The sequence below is a fragment of the Pteropus medius genome, unplaced genomic scaffold (assembly GCF_902729225.1).
Source record: "Pteropus medius unplaced genomic scaffold, Ma_sr-lr_union100, whole genome shotgun sequence".
NCBI classification, from domain to species: domain Eukaryota; kingdom Metazoa; phylum Chordata; class Mammalia; order Chiroptera; family Pteropodidae; genus Pteropus; species Pteropus medius.
The window spans coordinates 10,216,103-10,237,655 of NW_024350926.1; the positions used below are offsets into that span (position 1 = coordinate 10,216,103).

The 21,553-nt window shown below is 47.3% G+C and overlaps 1 protein-coding gene, 1 long non-coding RNA gene and 1 pseudogene across 2 annotated transcripts in view; 1 reads left to right on the plus strand and 2 right to left on the minus strand.

Moving 5' to 3' along the window:
- The window catches only part of LOC120585532 (hairy/enhancer-of-split related with YRPW motif protein 1), a 217,759-nt gene that overhangs the window by 63,486 nt on the left and 132,720 nt on the right, over positions 1–21,553 (minus strand). The gene's annotated exons all lie outside the window — the stretch shown is intronic.
- Positions 9,362–12,955, plus strand: LOC120585536 (uncharacterized). The gene is made up of 2 exons (XR_005648403.1): positions 9,362–9,432; positions 10,563–12,955. It is a non-coding gene; the product is annotated as an uncharacterized LOC120585536 (long non-coding RNA).
- Positions 21,224–21,338, minus strand: LOC120585594 (uncharacterized; annotated as a pseudogene).

Consider the following 21,553-nt stretch of genomic DNA (forward strand, 5'->3'; position numbering starts at 1 on the left):
AATCACCTACTAAGGACAATCTCCTGCTACAGTCACATGGGGAATCAGGGCTTCAACCTGTGAATTGAGGGGGTGGGGAGTGGGGAACACTATTTAGTCCACAACACAGTCCCTGAATTCAAAGCTCCCGCCCCAAACTTCCAGGTACAAGATGAACAGGTACTCGGTTCGCAAGCACGACATGGTGCCTGCAGTCAGCAGGGCCAGCGCTGCACAGAAAAGCTGCCGTGGGAGTTGGCAGCCCTCATCTGAGCGTTCTCATCGCAAGGAAAAAACTGTGTTTTCTTTTCTAGTTGTTATTGTGTCCTTATGAGATGATGGATGCTAACTAAACTCATCGCAGTAGTCATTTCACAGTACGTGCAAGTCAAACCATCCTGCCGTGCGCCTCAAACGTATATCAATTCTATCTGAATAAGACGGGAGCGGGAGCCGTGGTACCTGCAACAGCAGCGAACAGTTAGCTACTGGTTAACGCATCGTATTAACGGAAACGGGGCAGGAGTGATGCCTGGCTGCTGCCGCAGGGCGGGTTTCTCTTTCAGAATTCCTGACTCGATGTCGTTATTTTGCACATGTCGTAAAGTGCAGCTTAATGCCATCTTCAGCGCCTGAAGCCAGGAGACCATCTTCAAGATGGAACTGTATCACAAGGCCTCTGACTCTTCAAAAATTAGACTTTTTGTCCGGAAAATCAAATAAGATCCACTTTATAGAGAATTATGTTTAAGAAAGATTCTCTCATGTAAACTGGAACAGCCTCTATGAAAATCAGCATGGCGGTTCCTCAAAAACTTAAGAACAGAGCTACGATACCACCCGGCAATCCCTCTTCTGGGTATCTACTCGATGAATTCGAAAACTTATTCATAAAGATACCCCTATATTCATTGCAGCATTATTCACAATAGCCAAGACATGGAAACGACCAAAATGTCCTACAATCAGTGACGGGATAAAGAAGATGTGGTACATAATAGATAACGATGGCATATGACCCCACCACGAGGAAGATGAAATACTGCCATTTGCGACAGCGTAGATGGATCTTGAGAGCATCGTGCAAAGTGAAACAGCTCATAGAAAAGGACAAGAACCATATGATTTCGATCATGTGTGGGATGTAAAACAAAAAGCAACAAATGAACGAGCAAAACAAGCATACCAACTCACGGACATGGACAACGGTACGGTGGTCACCGGAGGGGACGGGAAAGGGTGGTGAGCACACAATGCAACATACAGACGGCGTGTTATGGTACTGTACACTTGTAACCTATGTAATGTTATTAACCAGCGCCGCCCCAATACACTTAATCGAAAAAGAGAGATTCCCTCATAAGTAGAAGCATCTTACATAAATATCTTTACAAAATTAGAATCATTTCTTTAATAGATTGATTTTGGTTTGGGCCAATGAGCCAGTGGACGCCATTTTGGTACCATTTCCATTTATCTGACAAGCAAGTAAGTCCAGGAAGGCCAGGCTGATCGGGGACCTGATTATGTTTCTCCATATATGAAAAAAAGCAATCCTATGGAGCAGGCTTATCTCGGTCAAGCGTACGGACAACAGAAGCAATGAGGTCCTGCTCGCTGTCTAGGGACACTTCTGGAAGTCTGGTGCACTGTGGTGAAGAGCTCAGCACGAGGCTGCCCTGTTCCAAGGCAACTCCTCTCTGACCTCAATGGCTACAAGAGAAAAATGACGCACTGGGCCCTGAGCGGCGAAAGCACGACAAGCAAGGACAGCTACAGGACTGGCCTAAAGAACTGCCTCCTTCCGCCAGTAATCTTTCAGTCATTTACATCCTAGTATGAATTTATTTTCCTCTTAAGTGAGGGACGGAATCAGTACTTTTCCCACAGTTTAATCTTTATTAGATCCCTAGAAAGTTCGATGTCATAGAGCAAGAGCTGAAGGGAGGGATAATTCTGATTGACTGTGTCTATCTAGATGACAAGCCTGGGGATGGGGTGGGTAATTATGGCAAGACATCGAGGGCATCGAACTTCAGTCCCGAAGGCGCTGACTGCCCAGGCGAAGGGGAAATAAGATTTCAGCGGATGGAAAAGGAGCGAAGAAAGGGGCTGGGAAGCAGACTTGGTTTGCCTTACGGTTTAATCAGCGTAGGTCCCGGGCGTGGCAGTTGGGAGGGCGGGTCATGTGACCGTCACAGCACCGTTAAGTCAGATACGCAGGATACTACGGCACTATCGCTATATATGGCTGAGACAACTATTGCTCAGAAATAATGAATCGTTTAACTGATGTTATACAATTCTACTTTCCTTGGGTCCTGGGCCACCTACACCCCAGGTTTATGCATGCATCTCTTGTCTCAGTAGATAAACTGTATTAAGCCACATTTACTGGAAAACTTTGGCTCTATCTCTTGACCTAATTCCTACAGAGTAATTACTAAAAATTGTTTATTATGATAAAGTACACAAACCATCATAAAGTTTAGCATCTTAACCACGTCAGTGTACAGTTTAGCGCCGTGAGCACATTCGCATGGCTGTGCAACCGTGACCACCATCTCTCTCCAGATCGTTTTCACCCTCTCGAACGGACACTCAACCTATTCAACAACAGCTCCCCATTCTCGCTCCGCCAGCCTCCGGCTCTGCGTGTTTGCCCTTTCCGGTCACCCCGTGTCAGCGGGATCATACTCTATCCGTCCTTTTGCGTCCGGCTTCTTTCACTGCGCGTGATGTGTCCTCAAGTTTCATCCACGTTGTAGCAGGTGTCAGAATTTCCTTCCTTTTTCAGGCTGAATAATATCCCACTGTATGTATATGCCACGTTTTGTTTATCTCCTCGTCCATAGATGGAAGTAATTACTGTTTAACCAGCACTTACATGTGAAAATCATGCTATCTTTCAGGCCAGAGCACTTGGATGGACAGTTATACACAGACTCAGTGACAGCGCGTTATGGGCTGAATCGTGTTTCTCCACATTCATGTGCTGAAGCCCATTCCGAGTACCTCGCAATGTGACTGCGTTTGAAGACAAAGTCATCAACTTAAACAGACGTGATTAACTTAAACAGAGGCTGTGAGGGTGGCCCTAATCCACTGACCGGTGTCCTCATATGAAGGAGACATGAGGACACATGAAGAGACGCCATGGGTGTCACCATGCAGAGAAAAGGCCGTGTGAGGACCCAGCACGAAGACGCCCATCAGCCAGGGAGAAGCCAAACCCGCCAGCACCTTGATCGTGGGGGGACCGTCAGCCCCGGAACCATGAGAAAATCGATGCCTGGTGTTCAGGCCGCCCAGTCCGCAGTATTTCGTTATGACGGACAGACAGACAGACAGCCCTAACACGCTAATACAGCTGGCTACTAAAAAGCATCTGCCTCGTAATCAGTTTAAGCCCAGTACCGAAATCAGCCCCGTAACTTTACAGTCGCAAACAAGATTACTCGGCTTGATCGCTAGCGTTTTTTTTTTTTAATCATAGCTTTAAATGGCCGTTGACTCTTTAACAAACAATTAAATCCTCTCTTAAAAGATGAAATACCTTCTCCTGAGGACATCGCAAAGACGGCTCCGGCAACCCTGAAGGAGATTCCACAAGGAAATTGCTTTGAGCAAGAGCGACGGCCATGGTAACTAGCGTGGAAGGATGCGACACTCATTAAGACACGTACGTTCTGTTCTATTTGCTAAGGAATCTGTTGCTTTACTTTATAATCCCGCCTCTTCTATCCAAATATAATGCGTGTGCATTTGGAACCTGCCTCGTACGTTTTTCTCTCCCAAAGCGCAAGCTCTTCAAAGAGCTCCCTGACCTGACTCTTAAACCGAGGCTTCGGAGCCCCTGCGGCCCTAATCCCCAGCGGGGTCAGCTCTCAGTGGGGCTCAGCTCGGGGGCGGCTCCAGGCAGCCCTCTCTCCCCCGCCCCCAGGAGGAACAAGGAAAGGTGGGGTCGTGATGAAACCCAGGGCAAGTCCTAGGAAACGGGCTTTTGTGTCTCGAGGGAAAACAGCTGCGTTGGAATCGGGGACCTTGTGCCACTATATGCACTTAGCGTGGTGAAGACAGCATTTTCCAAAAAGCTTCCGATTACGCTGTCTTGTAAAGGTATTTTACCAGGAAACCTCTTTGAATGGGAATGACGTATCGGTTGGCATTACTGAATTAACGAATGTCTGCTTTACCAAGGGTCCTTGTCTGCAAATATCCCACTGGAAAATTTTCAAAAATGACACCAGCTAACAATCTCATTTTTCGCAAAAACAAAGTCCTATTTCTCGCAGGGCCGAGCTCCCGGAAGATGGGGTCTGTGCCTTCGTCATCTTCCCAAATTCAGCACAGCGCTGGGCCCCTAGTGGCACCGTTCACATGCTGAATGAATGACCGATAGCCCTTCACTAGGGCGTCGGTCCCTGTCATTCCGATGTCCCCTCTCCTCGCGGGCTCATCCCCACCTGTTCTCGCGTTCTGTAATTCTCACGTTGAAGCTCAAATTTGTAGTAAACATTTGCCCGTGGCCAGAATGGCCTGTAGCTTCGTCACGGCTCTGGCTTTCAACTTGCGAAGTGGGTGGGGCTGTGAAAAGTGAGCAGATGCTCCAGAAGACTGGGTCCGGTCCACAAGCGAGTGGACTTGTGCTGGGCCTCGGGCCTCCCCCTGCTCACCGTCTCTCAGGCGTTTGGAACTTGGCAAAGATGGTGTCGCAGCCACAGGAGCCCAGAACCCAGCCCATGTAACTTCCTTAAGTTCTGCAGTCGAATGGCTTTAAGATGCCAGAAATCATAGTCACTACAATCCGGTTAACCCCCGAGAACTCCTTTGGTTAAGAAAAAGAAATCCTCAAGAGACCAATGGACTAAAACACCTACTGAAAGACCGACCTTTGTCACCCATCTGGAACTCTGCGGCCAGTGCGAGATGGAAAGAACTCATCTGTCGTCACTCTAATAAATACAGGCCACATCCCAAATGTCTGTGCGTGTGAGGAACTTAGCTGTGCCTGAACTTGGCATTCCTGCCACTGAGAACGAGCTTTCTCTTTTGAGGACGGAGGAATGCAATAAGCACAATTTACCTTTTCTCCTCAGGAGCTATTTTATTCCTCATTCACGTCAAGATCAAGGGCTTATAGGGCCCTTGACATGTAAATGTCTAATTACGGAACTTTCAAAACTGGCATCTAAAATGCTCACTTTTTTTTAAAGAGGAGAAAAAGGAAAAAAATCATTATATGGCTAAAGATGTCCTCTGATAAAACGAGTCTCTTATCTGCAAATTCCATTCCGGCGAGGCTGAGTCTGCGGCTCTCATTGTTAAGTCAGATGCTCACACTCTCACCTGGAAAGGTCCTGGGACATTGTCTTGGCCTGAGTTTCCCCGAGGAGCCTGTCACGAAGCGTGTACGCTGACAGATCACGTGGGGGTGATCCCGGGAGGAGGAGAGATGAAGGGTAGCAGGACAGCGAAGGAGAGAGACACACTGCTGTGGGAGACAGGCCACCTGAAAAGCCCACTTAGTGCCGGCCGGAACGGTCCCCGCAAACGACCGGAAGCAGACCCGCGGACCCATCCGTTCCCATCCCGCTGGGCAGAGGTCATCCTCAGTGTTCACTCCTGGTCTACACACTTGCTTGGGCCGAGCGGACACGCATCAGTGCCACGGTGCCCCAGGGCAGAAAGCAAAGCTACGTGATATATTATCCATCGCTGCAGAACAGATAACCCCAAAACCTGGTGGCTTCAAACTACAAAGGAATTATGTCGCAGTTTCTGTGGGTCAGGAATACAGGAGCGGCTGGATAATTCTAGCTCAGGGTCTCTCGTGGGGTGGCAGTCAGACGTCGACTGGCGTTCAGCATCTGCAGCTGACCCAGGGCTGGAGGACCTGCTTCTAAGGTAGCCCGCCCATGTGGCTGACGACAGCTCTCCGCTCCTCGCTGGCTGTTGGCAGTGGGCTTTATTTACTCATCACACGGGCCTCTCCAGAGGGTTCCCTGGGTGCAGTGGTCCCCAACCTTTGTGGCACCAGGGACCGGTGCTCCTGTGAGAATCTAACGCCTGGCAATCTGGGGTGGAGCTGAGGCGGTGATGCTGGTGCTGGGGGCTGGCTGCACACACAAATAAAGCTCCAATCCCCTGCCACTCACCTCCTGCTGTGCGGCCCGGTTCCTAACAGGCCACTGACGGTACCGGTCCGCAGCCTGGGGTTTGGGGACCCCTGCCTCACAGCATGGCAGCTAGCTTTCCCCCAGAATGAGTGATCCAAGAGAGAGAGCGAGCAAGGCAGAAGCCACAATGTCTTTAATGACCCAGGCAACAGTATTTACGTGTGAGGGCAGACCGCCCCTGATCCACGTGGGAAGGGCCTACCCAGGAATGGGAATCCAGAGGGCAGAGGGGACCGGGGCCATCACATGCTCCTGGTTCCAAGGACTCAGAAAATTTAAACTCTATCGGGCAGGATCCCCAGACTGCATGCTGCTCATTTAAATGGTTAAGCTTCTCCATTTGTTTCAAATTTTTTATGTCTCACTGAGGGAGCAGGATCGGACTCCACACCCCCCAACCCCCACACAGTGCAGTCCAGGCGAGCTGCCTGCTTGTCAAGCCATAGATAAGGTTTCCAGGGTGACAGGCCGGGCGCTAACCCCGCTTAGTCACCCTAAACAGAGGAGAAATACTAACCGTCCAGAGTCAGAGCCGAGAACCTCCTAACGCTTTCTCGTGTTCCTTTCTCTCTCTTCACTCTAGGGGCTGCATTTTGAAGAGGTAAATATAGACTAGAAAGTGTCTGTTTACACTCCGGTGGCAGAGCAGGCATCTGGAGAGCACTGGACTATGGTGGTACTCTGCTCCCAAGTAAAGGTTCTGTTTGTTAGAATATGACGGAGTTACTTGGCTTTTCAAAAAGGCGCCATCCTCCTTCTGGCTCTGCTCAGAAGGCAGGCGAGATTTCACGATAAGCTATTCTGAGAACATTAAAACATGTGCGAACCCAAATGGAAAGACCAGGAAAAACTGGAAAGGAATCCAATAAGTCATAAGAAAATTCCAGACTGTAATACCTGCTTGGAAAATATCCTACCGTTTACTGCTTCCTCTTCCTTTAAGCACTTACGACAATGGGAATGCCCACGAGTGAGTCCTGACTACCGGGAAGGGCGGGCTCGCCCACACCTGCTGGGCTTGAGTGACAGGGAGGCAGAAAGCGGGGTGAGGAGGGCGGGGGAGGGGGAGGCCAGCCGGAAGCTGCATTTCAGGCATGGGCTGCGTTGCATCCTGCAGGCCGAGCGGGCTCAGTACCAGCTGAGACCAGGGATCTGGAACACCGTGGCGTTTTAATCCAGATCGCTTGGGTTCAAAGGGAACAGGTAGAAAGATTCCTACTGAATAAATCAATCTGACTCGGCAGTGACTCAATTCAAGGCAGTACTTTTATAAGTTGTTTCATTTTCTACTGAAATTAGGATATAAATGCTAAAAGAAATTTAAATTACTAAATAAAATTAATTTAAAAGTAGGGTAGATGAGGAAGAACTCAGACCAATTTAGCAATCCTTTAGTGATTATTTGGGGGGCGGGGAGGCACCCACTTGAAAAGGGTAAAACATTTAATATATACATATTCATGGTTTTAACGTAACCTCCGTACACTAAAATGGCATTTTTTACACTGATAATGCTCTTTTAGACAGAAATTTTTGAACGGTCACCAGTAAGTAATCCGCCACAGAGGTAACCCATCATGAAGAACTGAGCAGGAAGGTGCCAGAAACACGGAGTTAATGAACCTCAGGTAGAGAACTCAATACTTGCGTGCCTTCTACATCAGTGACAGGGTGGCGAGTTCAGATCCAGTGAGGAGATGTCGCTCTTGCCAGACACAGAAATATTATCTTTGAACATTATTCCACTGGAAAAGAACATTTTAAAACCCTGACGGGGCCAGAATATCTATCCCTCAGGAAGCTACGCTCTTATATTTAAAGTCCCTTTCAAGTCCACAGAGACAAGGAACACAGGTGCCCTCTCTCTCTCTTCTGCTCCCCGGGACTCGGACATGTAAGGCTGAACCCCAGGACAGGAAAGCGAGCAGCCCGCAGCATGCGGTGGGCAGCGGTGCCAAGAGAGCGTACACGGTCACTTAAAAATATTCTTTACTGTTGCTTTGTCTTAACTACAACTTGGAAGGGACACGGCAAGGAGCAGTTGTGCTTATCTGTTCTGAAGTCCGAATAGGTGAATAAACGAGGCCATCTCTAGAGCGAGCCCAGAACGCATAGCTGGGACGGGTGCTCGCGCCAGAAGCTGGAGTCTGGCTGGGCCTCCTTCGGAGCTCCCGCTGCTTGCGTTTCATCTTTAGATGAAGTCGAAACGTTTCCCCTGCTATGTCACGGTCCTGTCTGTGGGGCTCGGGCTAGAAGCAGCACAGGGGACTGAAGGAGGCTCGCTGCGTGGACGTGTCTGAGGGGCAAAGCGGGTGCGCATCATCTACTCGGAGCGGGGGGCACCGGAGCGGCTCTCAGACGCAAGAGCGGGATGCTCCGTGCGGATAAACCTGGAGCACAGGCGCCTCGTCCGCCTCTGTGGCGCCGAGCAGGCCGCCGAATGCTCAGCTTCAGTGGGACCATCTTGCCAGCATCCCCGACGGACAAGCTGGCGGCCGACGCTTGGGAAACGACGCGTGTGCACGAGGGGGCGAAGCCCTTGCTGGCCGGGCGGCAGCGGCCGGGGAGCCACCTGCCTGCACCTCAGGCAAGAGCCAGAGCCACCAAGCAGAGAATGCAAACTGCGCCTTTCCTCCTCGGGCCCCTCGATCGTCCCGCAGCCTTTGCGCTCCAGAAACCCTTCCCGGCCACAGTGAATACGGTGAGACCGTAACGTCTGTGCCCACGGAGGAGTAAAAGCGAACGGGTCACGGAAAATGATGAGACACGCTTCCCGGTCGCACACACGGCCACCTCCTCCATCTCTGCCCCGCAGGCCCGGAAAACGCCGACCGTGGAGACACAGCCCGGCAACCAGCTCTTTGCTAGAAAATTCTCAGGAGACATGAACCAGACTCAGATGGAGACCTGCAATCTGTTCGTGTAGCACGATCTCCTCGTTTCTGTTCAAAGCCTCTAAGACCCAGTGGCGAACGCCGCTTACTCAGAAAGCGTGGGGTGACAGCGGAGTGGGGGGTGGGGGAGGGGAGTGGGGGCGTGGAGAAGGCCGTGGAAGCCGGACAGAGAGAGGGAGGTTCTCCAGATTATTTGCGCCAATCTCGCTGCTCAAATGTCTGCTTCCAACCTGGGGAGCAGAGTTCCCCAGCATCTAATCTTTCTGTTGGCAGAGGCTCTTAGACAAGGATGGCCACTGGATCGACTAAATTACATTCGACGAATAGAGACGAGTATTCTCTATGGGCGTGACACTGTGTTGGGCGCAGATGATACAAAAGTGAGTAAAACTCAATCCCTATCTTGGAGATATTCATAATTTCTTAAGAAAACATAAATAACTCCCTAAGCGAATAATCTACAAAGAACTAACTGGCTTCAAAGCAGAAATATTTAATCCAACCCTTCTTCCATCCACTCATTCATTCAGACACTTCAGGCCTACGGAGTTATACCAGGACGCTCCCAGCACTGATTTTAAAAATAGTGAATTATTGTCTTGTTTTCTCTTTTTTCCTAAAATATTTCGTTTCACTGATAGATTGATCGCAACTTTCAAAATCTAAAACGAAGCGGTGGTTCAGGAAATGATGGATACAACGCTTTGAAATAGAAAATAGACACCTCAAAATTTATGCATAGTTCTACAATTCTACAAATTTTTCTCAACCCTCTTCCAGACTACTGTAAAGCAGGCTTATAAATTAGAAAAGCACACTGACACCAATAAAAGGGACAGCTGGCAGCAGAGAAAGGGGGTGGCAAGACTTTTAAAGCAACCAGAACTAAGGAAGGGCAGTCCCCGAGTCGGTCAGCGTGTAGCCATAGAGCTCCTGCAGGGCCATTAAGAGCGTCACCGGGGTTACTGGAGGAAGCAGGGACACTGACACTGACGTGGGTGAAAGGTGTCAGCTGACGGCAAGCGTGGTGAGAGGCGACAAGGTAAAGAAATCCCAAGAGGGCAGCGGCCCTGGGCTCTGCCCACCTCAGTCCCTGGGAAATCTCATCATCGTGAGATCGTTTTCCACAATGGTGGCCCTGAGTCATCAAGGGAAACTTTAAATCCTGTTCAGTATTCTCTTACTTTAAAAAGCAGGAAACGTTCTGGGCCAGGCCACTGAGTAATTCACTTCGGAGTTTCAAGGCAAGGCTAGTGTAGTCATTTACATACTCCTTAGCCGCTGAAACCTTTCTGATTAATCAGGAGTTTACAATGTTTTTGAAAAGAATTCTCTCAACTAAATATCAACCATGTTCACATATCATTAGAAATGGCCAGACAGAAAACTAGATTACATTTTCCATATATTCCTAAAATTATTATTCTTAATAATAATAATTCCTAAAATCAGTTTTAAATACTAAACCTGGCCTATGGTGGAGAAAGCATTTTGTGTACAACTTATACAGTCAGAGAGATGATGGCGAGAAAGCTCACAGCAGTAGGAACAGCGTGAAGATGTGCTTGGCAGGCAGTCGGCTCACGTGAACTTGAACTGACTGCACAGGACACCCCAGGTGAGGCCGCGGGGGTTGGAGAACTAAAACAGTGACCCCATGCCTCTAGACTTCTCGAAGATTACAGTGTTTTGTCCCCATATGCAAATCCTGCCCAGGACTCGGGGAAGGGCCACCCAGCCTTTCACCTGGAGGAAGGTGGCACTGGAACAGAATGTGAACCAGACAAACAGGCCCGTGCGCAGGGGAGAGAGAATGCCAAGCCCGCTCTGGGCCTCCTTCCTGGGCCCCTGACTGTCTAGGGTGTCATTTGAGGGAATACCCTGGTGAAAGCAGAAGCCGGTCTGTTTTGGGACAGAAGGGCGGGGACAAAGCCAAACACACCCTAGTGTCCTCCAAGCCCGATCTGACATGTGAGTTCTGGGCCCGTTTCCCTAACAACCACGGAAGCTTTGCAGCATCTTCCTCATAGGCTGTGGCCTCTCAAGTGGCTCCCAGTCCGCCCCATACACACCCATGGCGGGCCACTTCCTACCCCACCCCGCCCTGCCCGGGCAGGCTTAGAGAATTATTCGGAAGATAACCACTGTCAAGTTAACTCACCTCGCATGAGTAAGACTTTAATTTCTGGTTCACCGGAGGATTCGACTTTATAATCACTGTCTTGTTCTCTATGGAATAATATTTTTTTTCTGTTTCTTCTAGTTCTCGTGCCACGCCCATCAAGTCTCATTTAAGTTAGGTTACATGGGGGCTGATGATAGACCCTTGGTAGATTGTCCAGGACTTTTTCTGGTCTATTAGTCATTTCAGATTTTGCTAACACCTCCAGAGGGTGAGATAGGAAAGGGAAAGGCGTTATCAAAGGTAGAGATGACTAACGGACCAGAATTTTTTAAAGATAAAATTACAGGCATAGGATTACATTGTCATCCGCTTTGTGACTCTGTTTTGGAAAAGTACTAGCACACCGGCCGTCGCTAAACACGTCTACGAGATAGTTACGCAGCAACGTGACAGACACCGTGGTTCCTGGCCGCCGTGTCTGCGTTCACCCACAGTCCTCGTCTCTTCCTGCCCTGGTGGAATTCCCACTCTGTTTAGTTCGGTTTTCTGAGTTGGGACATCATCTTTCTCTGCTGGCTTCTGTGGTATTTACTGCATCCAAAATGAAAGATTCTGCATTTACATGTTGCCTGGAAAAAACCCAATGTCTCGCTCCCTTTTATTCATTCATTTGAAGTAATTATTGCTGTCACAGTCTCATGTGCCTCTTCCCCAAACCATAATGATTTGAGACTTACAGAGTACGGTAAAAGAGATGGTATTGTTTTTTCAAGCAGGCAATTTTGTGAAGCTAATGGTAGTAATCTGAGCCCCTTTTTGGTTTCTGAAGATTTCATCTGTCCACATAATTTCTTACCTGGAGGCTAAGATCCTGTTCACATTCCTGTTCTCCATTTTCCTACAGAGAATGCAGGTGTGGGTGTGGACAGTGAGACACATTCGTTTCACAGAGATTCCTACATCCTTTGGCTCAGAACATCTCTGAGTTCTTTGTAATTAGTTTAAAAGAAACATGAGGAAAGGTTATAGTCTGTTCAAATAAACTACATGTTTCCCTTAGGAATTTATACTAAAATGTGTATTTATTTTTAAAAACCAAATGGTATGAATATAAGTAATGCAATACTGAGTCAGCCCAATGGTCTAACCAGCCCGCGGTTTCAGAGGCTCGTAGTATTCCATTCGCATTGGCCTCAGAAATTTGGGATTTGTTTCAAACTTCCTAGTTTCCTTAAATCTGGATTTATCGCTCATAGATTCATCTACATCTTTCCTGCACTTGCTCATACCTCCAGCTTATATCAATTACAGACACGAGTTCAACGGCAGAGGCTCTACCCCCATCTGTCATCATGAGACCGCAGCGAGGGTTCTATACAGCGGGAAGGGCCGAGGCGAGCAAGCCAATCTCTCCGTCGTCCTTGTTACAACTAGTCACACCCCTCCTCACTGACTCACATCCTTGGACCCTCACCCCCACCCCAGCTCATCCAACCACGGTACCTGCAGACGCCTGGAACCTGGTGCCCTCACCAGGTCCGAATCCTGCTACGCCTGAGTCAGAGACCTGTAAACGGAGTAGAAAATTATCTGCCTCCTACATATCCACGGTGGCAGCTCCTAAGATGACCTCGGTGGTCCCTACCTCTTGGTATTTGTGGCCTTGTGCTACCTTCTTCCTTTAACTTGCTTCTAAGCAATGGAATATGGCAAGGTTGAGGGGATGTCACTTTTGTGATTTGGTCACTTACAGGAGAGATTTCCATCTTGCTGGCAGTTTCTCTCTTAGGAAAAAATCCCCTTAAAAGGTGGGGGGCAAGAGGAAACTTTGGGAGGTGACGGAAATGGCTATGACGGTGGCAGTGATGGGTTTCATGGCTGCGCACTCACGTTCAAACTCCTTGAGTTGTGTACAGCTTTCTACGTGTCGATCATAGCTCAATGACACTTTAAAAGGAGAGAGAGCGTCTGACTCGAGGACGTAGCTCGTAGACAGCCTTTAGCTGCTGTACCTTCGGGATCCATCCAGCACCATGTGTGTGCTGAGGTGACGCCCCCTGGGCGTCTCCAGTGACGGAGCTGACTGGACAACCAGCGATGGGCCATTCCTGCCTAACGTGGGGTTAGAATAGGTAACTTTTGCTGTGGGGCCCTTGACCTACGTCATCTGTGAAGTATGATAAACGATTCTGGGAGGCTGTCCATGACATCACACCAAAATTTTAGTCTGTCACTCTGATTCCTTATAACTCAATTCCCTATAACATTATTTTAGTTTCAGGTAACGTGATTTGATATTTGTATATATTGCGAAATGATCATCACACGTCTAGTTAACATCCATCACCAGTCACAAAAATTTTATTCTTGTAACAAGTACTTTTAAGATCTCCTTTCTTAGCAACTTGCAAATATACAATTCAGCATCATTAACTACAGTCACCATGCTGTCCGTCACATCCCTATAACTTATTTTATAGCTGGAAATATGTACTTTTTAACCCATTTCGTCCCCTTCATCCTCCTCCCCCCACAATTAATCTGTTCTCTATATCCATCATGTTGTTGTTGTTACTGCTGTTAGATTCTACATGAGATCATATACATATACCTTTCTCTGACTTATTTCACTTGGCATTACGCTCCCGAGGTCCACCATGCTGTCACAAATGGCAATGTTTTCTTTTTCTATGACTGAAGAATTCTCCATTGTTACGTGTAGCTCACATCTCTTCGTCCGTTTGCCCATCAACTTAGATTGCTTCCACATCTTGACTACTGTAAATAATGCCGCAATGCACACGGGGCGCATATATCTTTTTGAGTGTTTTCATTTTCTTCAGATAAATACCCCGAAGGAGAATGGCTGAGCACGTGGTAGTTCTGTTTTTAAAATTTTGGGGAACTTCCACGCTGTTTTCCACAGTGACTGCACCAACTGACGTTCCCACCCACAAAGCCCGAGGGCTCCCTCCTCCACATCTCACCAACACTGGTCATTTCTGTCTTTTGAGGATGGCCACTCTGACGGGTGTGAAGTGGTATCTCATTGAGATTTTGATTTGAATTTCTCTGATGCTGAGCAGCATTTTGTGCGCCTCCTGGCCATCTGTATGTCATCCTCTTTGGGAAAATATATCTTTTCAGATCCTTCGCACGTATCACTATCTAACAGACTGTATATTTTACTTATTGTCTATTCCCCCCAGTTGAAGGTAAGCTCCATGAGGCAAGCGATTTTGTCTAATTGGTTTACTGCTGTTTCCTGGTGTTTAGGATAGTGCTGTGCACACAGAGAGCCCTCGAAACATGTTTACTGACTGACAGAATTGCTCAGTACAGTTTACACATTCCAATCAAAGGACAAACGGGTATAAAACGGGGGAAGGAGAGATACGGCTAAAGAACATTCTAACAACGAGAGCTATAACTGGAGATTTTGTTTAATATGTCTTCTTTCAATGCCTTATTCACAATTTTCCAGCTGCATTCTTCATGACTCTCTGGGTTCCACAAAGCAGCGGACGCACTGAACCAAGCTCAATTATGCTCACGACGCTCCTGTTTCGACCTGGAGTCCTTAGCCTCCTGGAGCCCCAGCAGAATGGCGTCCGCCTCTAGGATGGTTGTGTCTGCTGTCGCTCCCAGGAACCTAGACGTAAGTTCAAGATCTAACAGCCGCAGCCGGACTCTGGTTCCGACCTGGTACTTCCTAAACGGCAAAGAAAAACTCCATTAATTCTGCATATCGGAACATGCACGAAGAGTTTAAAGTAAAATCCAAACTCTAATTTTAATTTGTGTTGGCTCAGGATTAAGAAATTAACACTAGTATTTGAGAGATAGTTGTTTTTGACAGAAAAGTAGTTTAGTTATATCAGAATTTTCATCTTAAAGTTGCCTTTAAAGATGCTTATAACCAAGATAAAAATGTATTCCAAACTGAAATTCAAACAAGTTGGTTCTTGCAATTGACACTGATTTTAACGTGTCATTCATTTTTCAAGTGGGAGAGGGTCAAGGGGACAGAAAAGTTTCCGGGTACATTTTTTTCCTCTGAAATTAAAATCTTTTCCTCTGAAATTAAAATTTCCTCTAAAGGAAATTTTATCCAAGCAAAATGGAAAATAAAATCTAAGGGCAAAGCACTTAGTCCCGGGATTGACTGCACTGGAATTAACGAGTAATGCTGGCCGTAAAACATGAATGATAGCTCAATTTGGCCAATAAAATATTCGAGTACTGCACAATACCAAATAAAAACTGATACTCATTACCTTTTCTTCTTTGATCAATTATTTTAAGAGTTTACATCGACATTAAGAAAAGGTACAGGAGAGCGAAAATATTGCTACCAAATGGAAACTACAAATCATTAAAAATTGATATTTATAGTTCGAATACTCCCAAGTTCATTTTAAAAGTAAAATAATTCTATACAAGCAGAAATTGAAGAAACAAGGTTCTCCCAAAAAGTCATTGGAAAATGACTTTGGTGGAGGCCATGTAGTGAACAGTCTCCACACGCTGTCTGCTTAGGTATGCGGAAGGAATTTTTAAAAGGTTGATTTGGCTTTAAGTTATTTTTCTTTCTGATTATAGAAGTCAATGTCTTTTGGTAAAATTTGGAAAATAATGCAGTCAGTTATTTACATATATTTACATGCATGTATGTGTGTGTATCTGACAGCATAGGTTATATTTTTCTGCCTTCGTTTAAAAAAAATTAAACAGATATCCTAGAATATTAGTTGAGGCACAGCTTTGTATTCTTAGAAAGCTGCAATTCTAGGACACATTCCGTAAGAATTTCCCACTGACAAAATCAGGTCCGTTCACAGACAAGGTGACACGGAGCCGCCTCCCACGCTGCCTGTGTGCTAACGGGTCCTTTCACGGACCACTGACCCATTTAGTCAGCTTCCATTCACGGTGCCCCCCGCCCCCAGCAGCACCCACTTAGTTATCAAGTTTTATTCATTTTCTGACACGGATATTCCTTGCACTTGGCCCTTCGAGCCCTGTCACCCGTGGCTAAAGCCTTGCTAGTCACATCTGCCCAGGCGCCACATCCGACGTGCTAAGTGGAAACGGCCGAGGGTCCACGGGCTTCTCCTCCTGCATCCGCTGGCCCCCGCGGCTGGCACTGCTTGCGGGAATGCCCACATGCCCAAGGGAGACCCGGGCCTTGCGGTCCCATCGCGGATCCAATCCCAGCCCTGCTGGGAGCCCCCTGCGTCACCTGCTTTCTCCGAAGCACAGTTTCCTCATCTAGAAACGGCGCTTCCGGCTGCTGTGACGGTTACACGGACGCGGTGCTGGAAACGCTCTGCACAGCAGGCGCGGGCGCGGGCGCCCTCCGCTCCTCGGATGAGTTACCTGTGCACTCTGGCTTTCTCCCCGTGCTCCCCAGGATGTGGCACTGGGTCTGTGTCTGTGTCCAGTGTCACTGCGGCAGGCTATTCCTGTTGGTCTATTTCTTTTTAGTTATTTCTGGGAGTATTACTCACAGGTGGACTATAAACTAGCCATGATGAGGGGAACAGTGATTTTTTATAAAAAGAGCTGAACATGTCACAGACACTTAGAACAATTTTGGGTACAGTCACACTGAAGAAGCTCTCGGTGCTGATGGCTCTCTGTCACATAAATGCTGGCAATCTCCAATTCAAAAATAAAAACAGAAACTTGATGAGGGCACAGTAGCTCGATAACGTGCCGCAGGCAAATCTTGGCCGCGCTTTTAGACGCAGTGGCCATTGACAACACAGCTCCCCATCCTCTAAAAATTCTGGAAATTATTCAGTGAGCTAGTAAAGATGATGAAAAGCAAACCGCAGTCCTTTATGTATGCTGAATAAAGGGAGTCAACCGAATGTACATATGGTACATGAAGTAAAACAAAACATCTCTAGAAGATTCTCTGACTTCTGCTATTGGAAGTACAGCAGCCCGGACCCCTTTATCCGCGGGGGATATGTCCCAAGACCCCAGTGGATGCCGGAATCCGTGGACGGTACAGAACCCTGTGTGTACTGTTTTTCCTATTCATATATGCCTGTGCTACAGTTCAATTGATAAAGTAGGCACCGTAAGAGATGAATAATGAAGAATAAGATAGAACAAGTACTACGATATGCTGTACCAGGGTTCTGTGACTAGCTTTGGAGCCACTAGTAGGTAAAACAAGGGTGACATGAACACAAGCTCCGCGGTGCCGTGACGGCTGATCTGATCGCTGTCCACTTAGGCGGCGGGGAGCGGGTACAGCGTGGAGATGCTGGACTACGGGATGACTCACGTTCTGGGGGGGACGGACCAGGACAGCGTGACACTTCATCACGCTACTCAGAACTGCGGGCAATTTAAAATTCACGAATTGTTTATTTCTGGAATTTTCCATTTAAAAGTTTTGGACCGAGGTTGATCACAGGTAACTGAAACAGGGGAAAGCAAAACCTCGTAAGGGGACAACAGCAGCTGTCCCACAGCCGTGGTGCTGGCCTTCCGCTTTGTGTTACGGTTACCGCTACGTCACTGTCTCCCACGAGCCCGTAAGCTCGTCAGGGCAGGCGTTAAACACACCTGTCCCTTAGCACGGGTGGAGAACACCTCCACCCAAAGGGCCTTGTGAACAGTGGTTCCCACGCTTCCCGGTGCATCGGAAGCGCCTGGGGAGCGTGTTTAAGATGCAAATGTAGGAACGGACCCCCAGTGAGTGGCCTGGCCAGTGTGGGCTGGGGCTTGGGAATCTGCCCTTTAGCAAGCTCCCCAGCCCGGCCCGGCCCGGCCCGGCCCGGCCCAGCCCAGCCCAGTCCAGCCCGGTGATCCTGCTGCTGTCTCTTCTGGTCACTGCGCGAGAAAATCTGGCCCAGAATTATGTGTACGGTCAAGTGCAGGAGGGCGGGACAGCCTACACAGACACAAAGGGCCAGCAAGGTGAGGACCTCTGACGAAACTGGGTGGCTGTCATTAACTACTTTCGAGAGTAACACGCGTTTTCCGTAAGTGACAACAGCCTTTTAGGGTGAGTGATTCAGATGGCAGAAAAGGCAGGCAGTGGCCACACGTCATGGAAAAAGGTGCCTAAAGAGAGTCGCTGCCACAGCCCACCGACCGCCTAGGGCCGCCTCCCCGCGCGCATGTCCGTCCAGGGACACCCAGGACATGGACAGGCCGGCGTGTTTCCTCCTCCACGGCCGCCAGTGTGGAGTTCATCCTCGCTTTAACTTTGAAACACTTTATTGGCGGGAAAGAAAGAATCCGTGCGCGTCTGAGAATCCGCCTCTGCCAGAGCAGCTCGAGCTCCCTTTTGGTACTGTCGTCTGTTAACCACTTACCTGACTCAGTCTGCCCAGCTGCGTTTCCGCTGATCCGCATAACAAGGTTCGAAAGGAATTCGCCCGTGGACTCTTTGCCCAGATTGTCCGTGCAGTCTTTAAACGGTCACTTTATCCCCAGATCTGGGCCTCAGCATAAAAAGCCAGAAGAGGCAACGCACTGAGTAGGAGCGAGGACGCTGGGGCCGGACGCCTCGCTGTGCCCCGGCTCTGTCACCTCCAGACACGCAGCTCTGGGCTGCTCGCTTTCTCGCTCTGCTCCAGGCTCCTCAGCTGTAAACGGGGATAGTAACTGTGCCTGTCTCCCAGGTTCCTGTGTGCAAAGTGAGCGCACGCCAAACCCTGACGATGCTCGATACATGCTAGCTGTCATCAACCATCGTCATCGTCACCATCACCACCCCCACGATCACCGCGTCTGCACCGTCCTCAAAACAAGTGCAGTGACAGCTGCCACTCTGCTGCTGGAGTGACGGAGAGCGGAGCACCCCGCCTCTGACGCTGTTATAATTAAATCAACGACGAGCTGCCGCAGAGGAGACATTCGGGGGTGGGTTTTCTTCCAATATTTGCTTTGATTCAAGTCCTATTAATTTTCATGGTATAAGCATTTCTCTGTTAAAATACATTATAACATAATGGTCTACAAAAACGAAATGCATTTCTTTTGAAATGAATGTTGAATTTCCTTTGAGGATGTGAGGCAAAATAGCACCGAACAAAGGCAAGTCAAATTCAGAGAACTGCGCGTTTAACAGGCCGCATTTCCCGGCATGAACAGGCCGCATTTCCCGGCATGAACTACGGTGTGACTGGAAACGAGAAAGAAGCACAAACTGCCAGGCGCACGAGGGCAGCGCTTTAAGCGACTGTTCTCTTCGCCAGAGGCTCCGGGGAGACTGAGGGGCAGGGGGCGTGGCTCAACGATCTCATCTCCTACTCTCCTCCCCTTTAATTCTTGATCCAGTCGGCCTTTTATGAATCTCCTTTATTTTCAGAGTACACCATTTCTTGGAAAGGGAATGTGATAATTACTACGGGTTCATTATTTGTTCTTCCAACAAGCATTTTTTAAGCTTTTTAAATTGACCATTTTGATAGTATACTTAACTTCTAACTAACTAACTGACCATCTCCTTCCTGACTTTAAATACCTGAATCTATCTCCCCTATGTCTTCTTTCTATAATGGGGTCATTCTTATATTTAAGTAGTTTTTTCTCATTCCTTCGATGATAGCAATGGACACTTTAAACAAAATGGACAAATGTCCATAAACATAATCTTGCTACAACTCCAAAGGATTACCCGAAGGTCTTCTATGGCTCTCTAAGATTAAGAAGTCCCACTCTACGTTTTTCTTCTTTTTTTTTAGGCGAGGCAGCCCTTGGTTGACCTCACAGATAGCAAGGACCCTGTCAGCTTACAATCCCTTATTTTTTATTTTTTTTACACCTACAGCACCTGGTCTTCCTAGGTGGTCTGCCATCCAGGCCGACCCTGCTTGCACTCTAGGTTTTAAGTCTGTTTATCTTTCTTGAGGTAAAAGAAAAGGGTCCTCATTTCATCTATACAACATCATGGCCTCATGTTAATTCTTTCTGTTGTTTCATTTCCAATGTGCTTCTTAAGGAAACCCAGGACTTCACTGAACAGCTCACTGGGCCAACGCTCACAGCCACACAGCTAGAAATTAATTTAAATTTATTTTAAAAGAAGGCATAAGAAAGAAGTCCATAATATATAGAAGAAATGTTTCTTTCATTATTCCTGGTCATTTAATTAAGTCTAACCCTAACAAGAATGAGCAAGGACAGGTGTTAAAAGAACTTAACAGCATTATGTTTTCAGTTTAAAAATATGGAAAAAGATAAATCAAGAAAATGTACCCAACAAAGAAACAGGCTTAAGATCACTGTCTTAAGAGGCTGGATGGACCCGCCATCTTGAATACTTACCCCATAATGGGCTGGAACTGTTTAGGGTGCTGTCCGGTTGTCACGATATGGGGCTGACATTTAGAGAGGGCGGGGGCGGGGGGAGCGTGATGCAGACGGTCTGTAATGCACAGATCTGCTTTTTACAACGGAGTTGCCCTGCTTCTGAACTAGACGTTGATGTGGATGAAAAACCTGCTTATAATTATCTAAGCCAGGAACTATGTCTACCAAAGGTAAAAAGAGTTTGCTTTTTAATAAAAGTTCAGGCATATACTAAATTTCTAAGAAGGCATATACTAAATTTCTAAGAATGCAATCACTGTGTTACTTGATGGAAGACTGACTTGGTTTGGAATCTTAGCAGGTGTTATTCACTGGTTCAGAACACATCGCCACGAGCAATACTACCACTCCACTTTTGTTTTGTGTCCAAGGTGCCTCCCTTATAGTCTGCCCTTGGCTTGACCTTTGCTTTAGTAGGAGATCAGTCTCCTCTGTAGCTGCCATCTAAAAACATGGTTGATGTCCTTATCTTTCAGTGAAATGCTTTGAAACCTAATTAAAATATCAATAATCCCAAAACACTGCTGCCCGACAAAAATTTCTGTGATAAAAGAAAATACTTTATATAATGTAGTTATTGAGCACTGGAACTGTGGCTACTGTGACTGAGGAATTGAATTTTTAAATTATTTTTAATTTAATTTAAATTTAAATAGCCATGTGAGTACATCTCTAGATTATTTTATTTTTTATTTATTTTTTTACGCCTACAGCACCTGGTCTTCCTATGTGGCCTCCCAAGTACTAACCAGGCCCGACCCTGCTTAGCTTCCGAGATCAGATAGGATCGGGCTTGTTCGGAGTGGCATGGCTACAGACTCTAGATAATTTTAAACTGACAATAAAAACAGTAAGCATCCCTGTCCCACAATATATCAATATACGTTGTGGCAGAAACGCTAGTTTTACAGGAAAAATAGCACTCTGAAATAATTTGTTATAATAAATACTACTAATTAGAAATAGCAATAATGCACAATTAGATCCATTTTTTTGCCATTACTAACCCCTCAAACATTTCTTCCTGTTGTTTT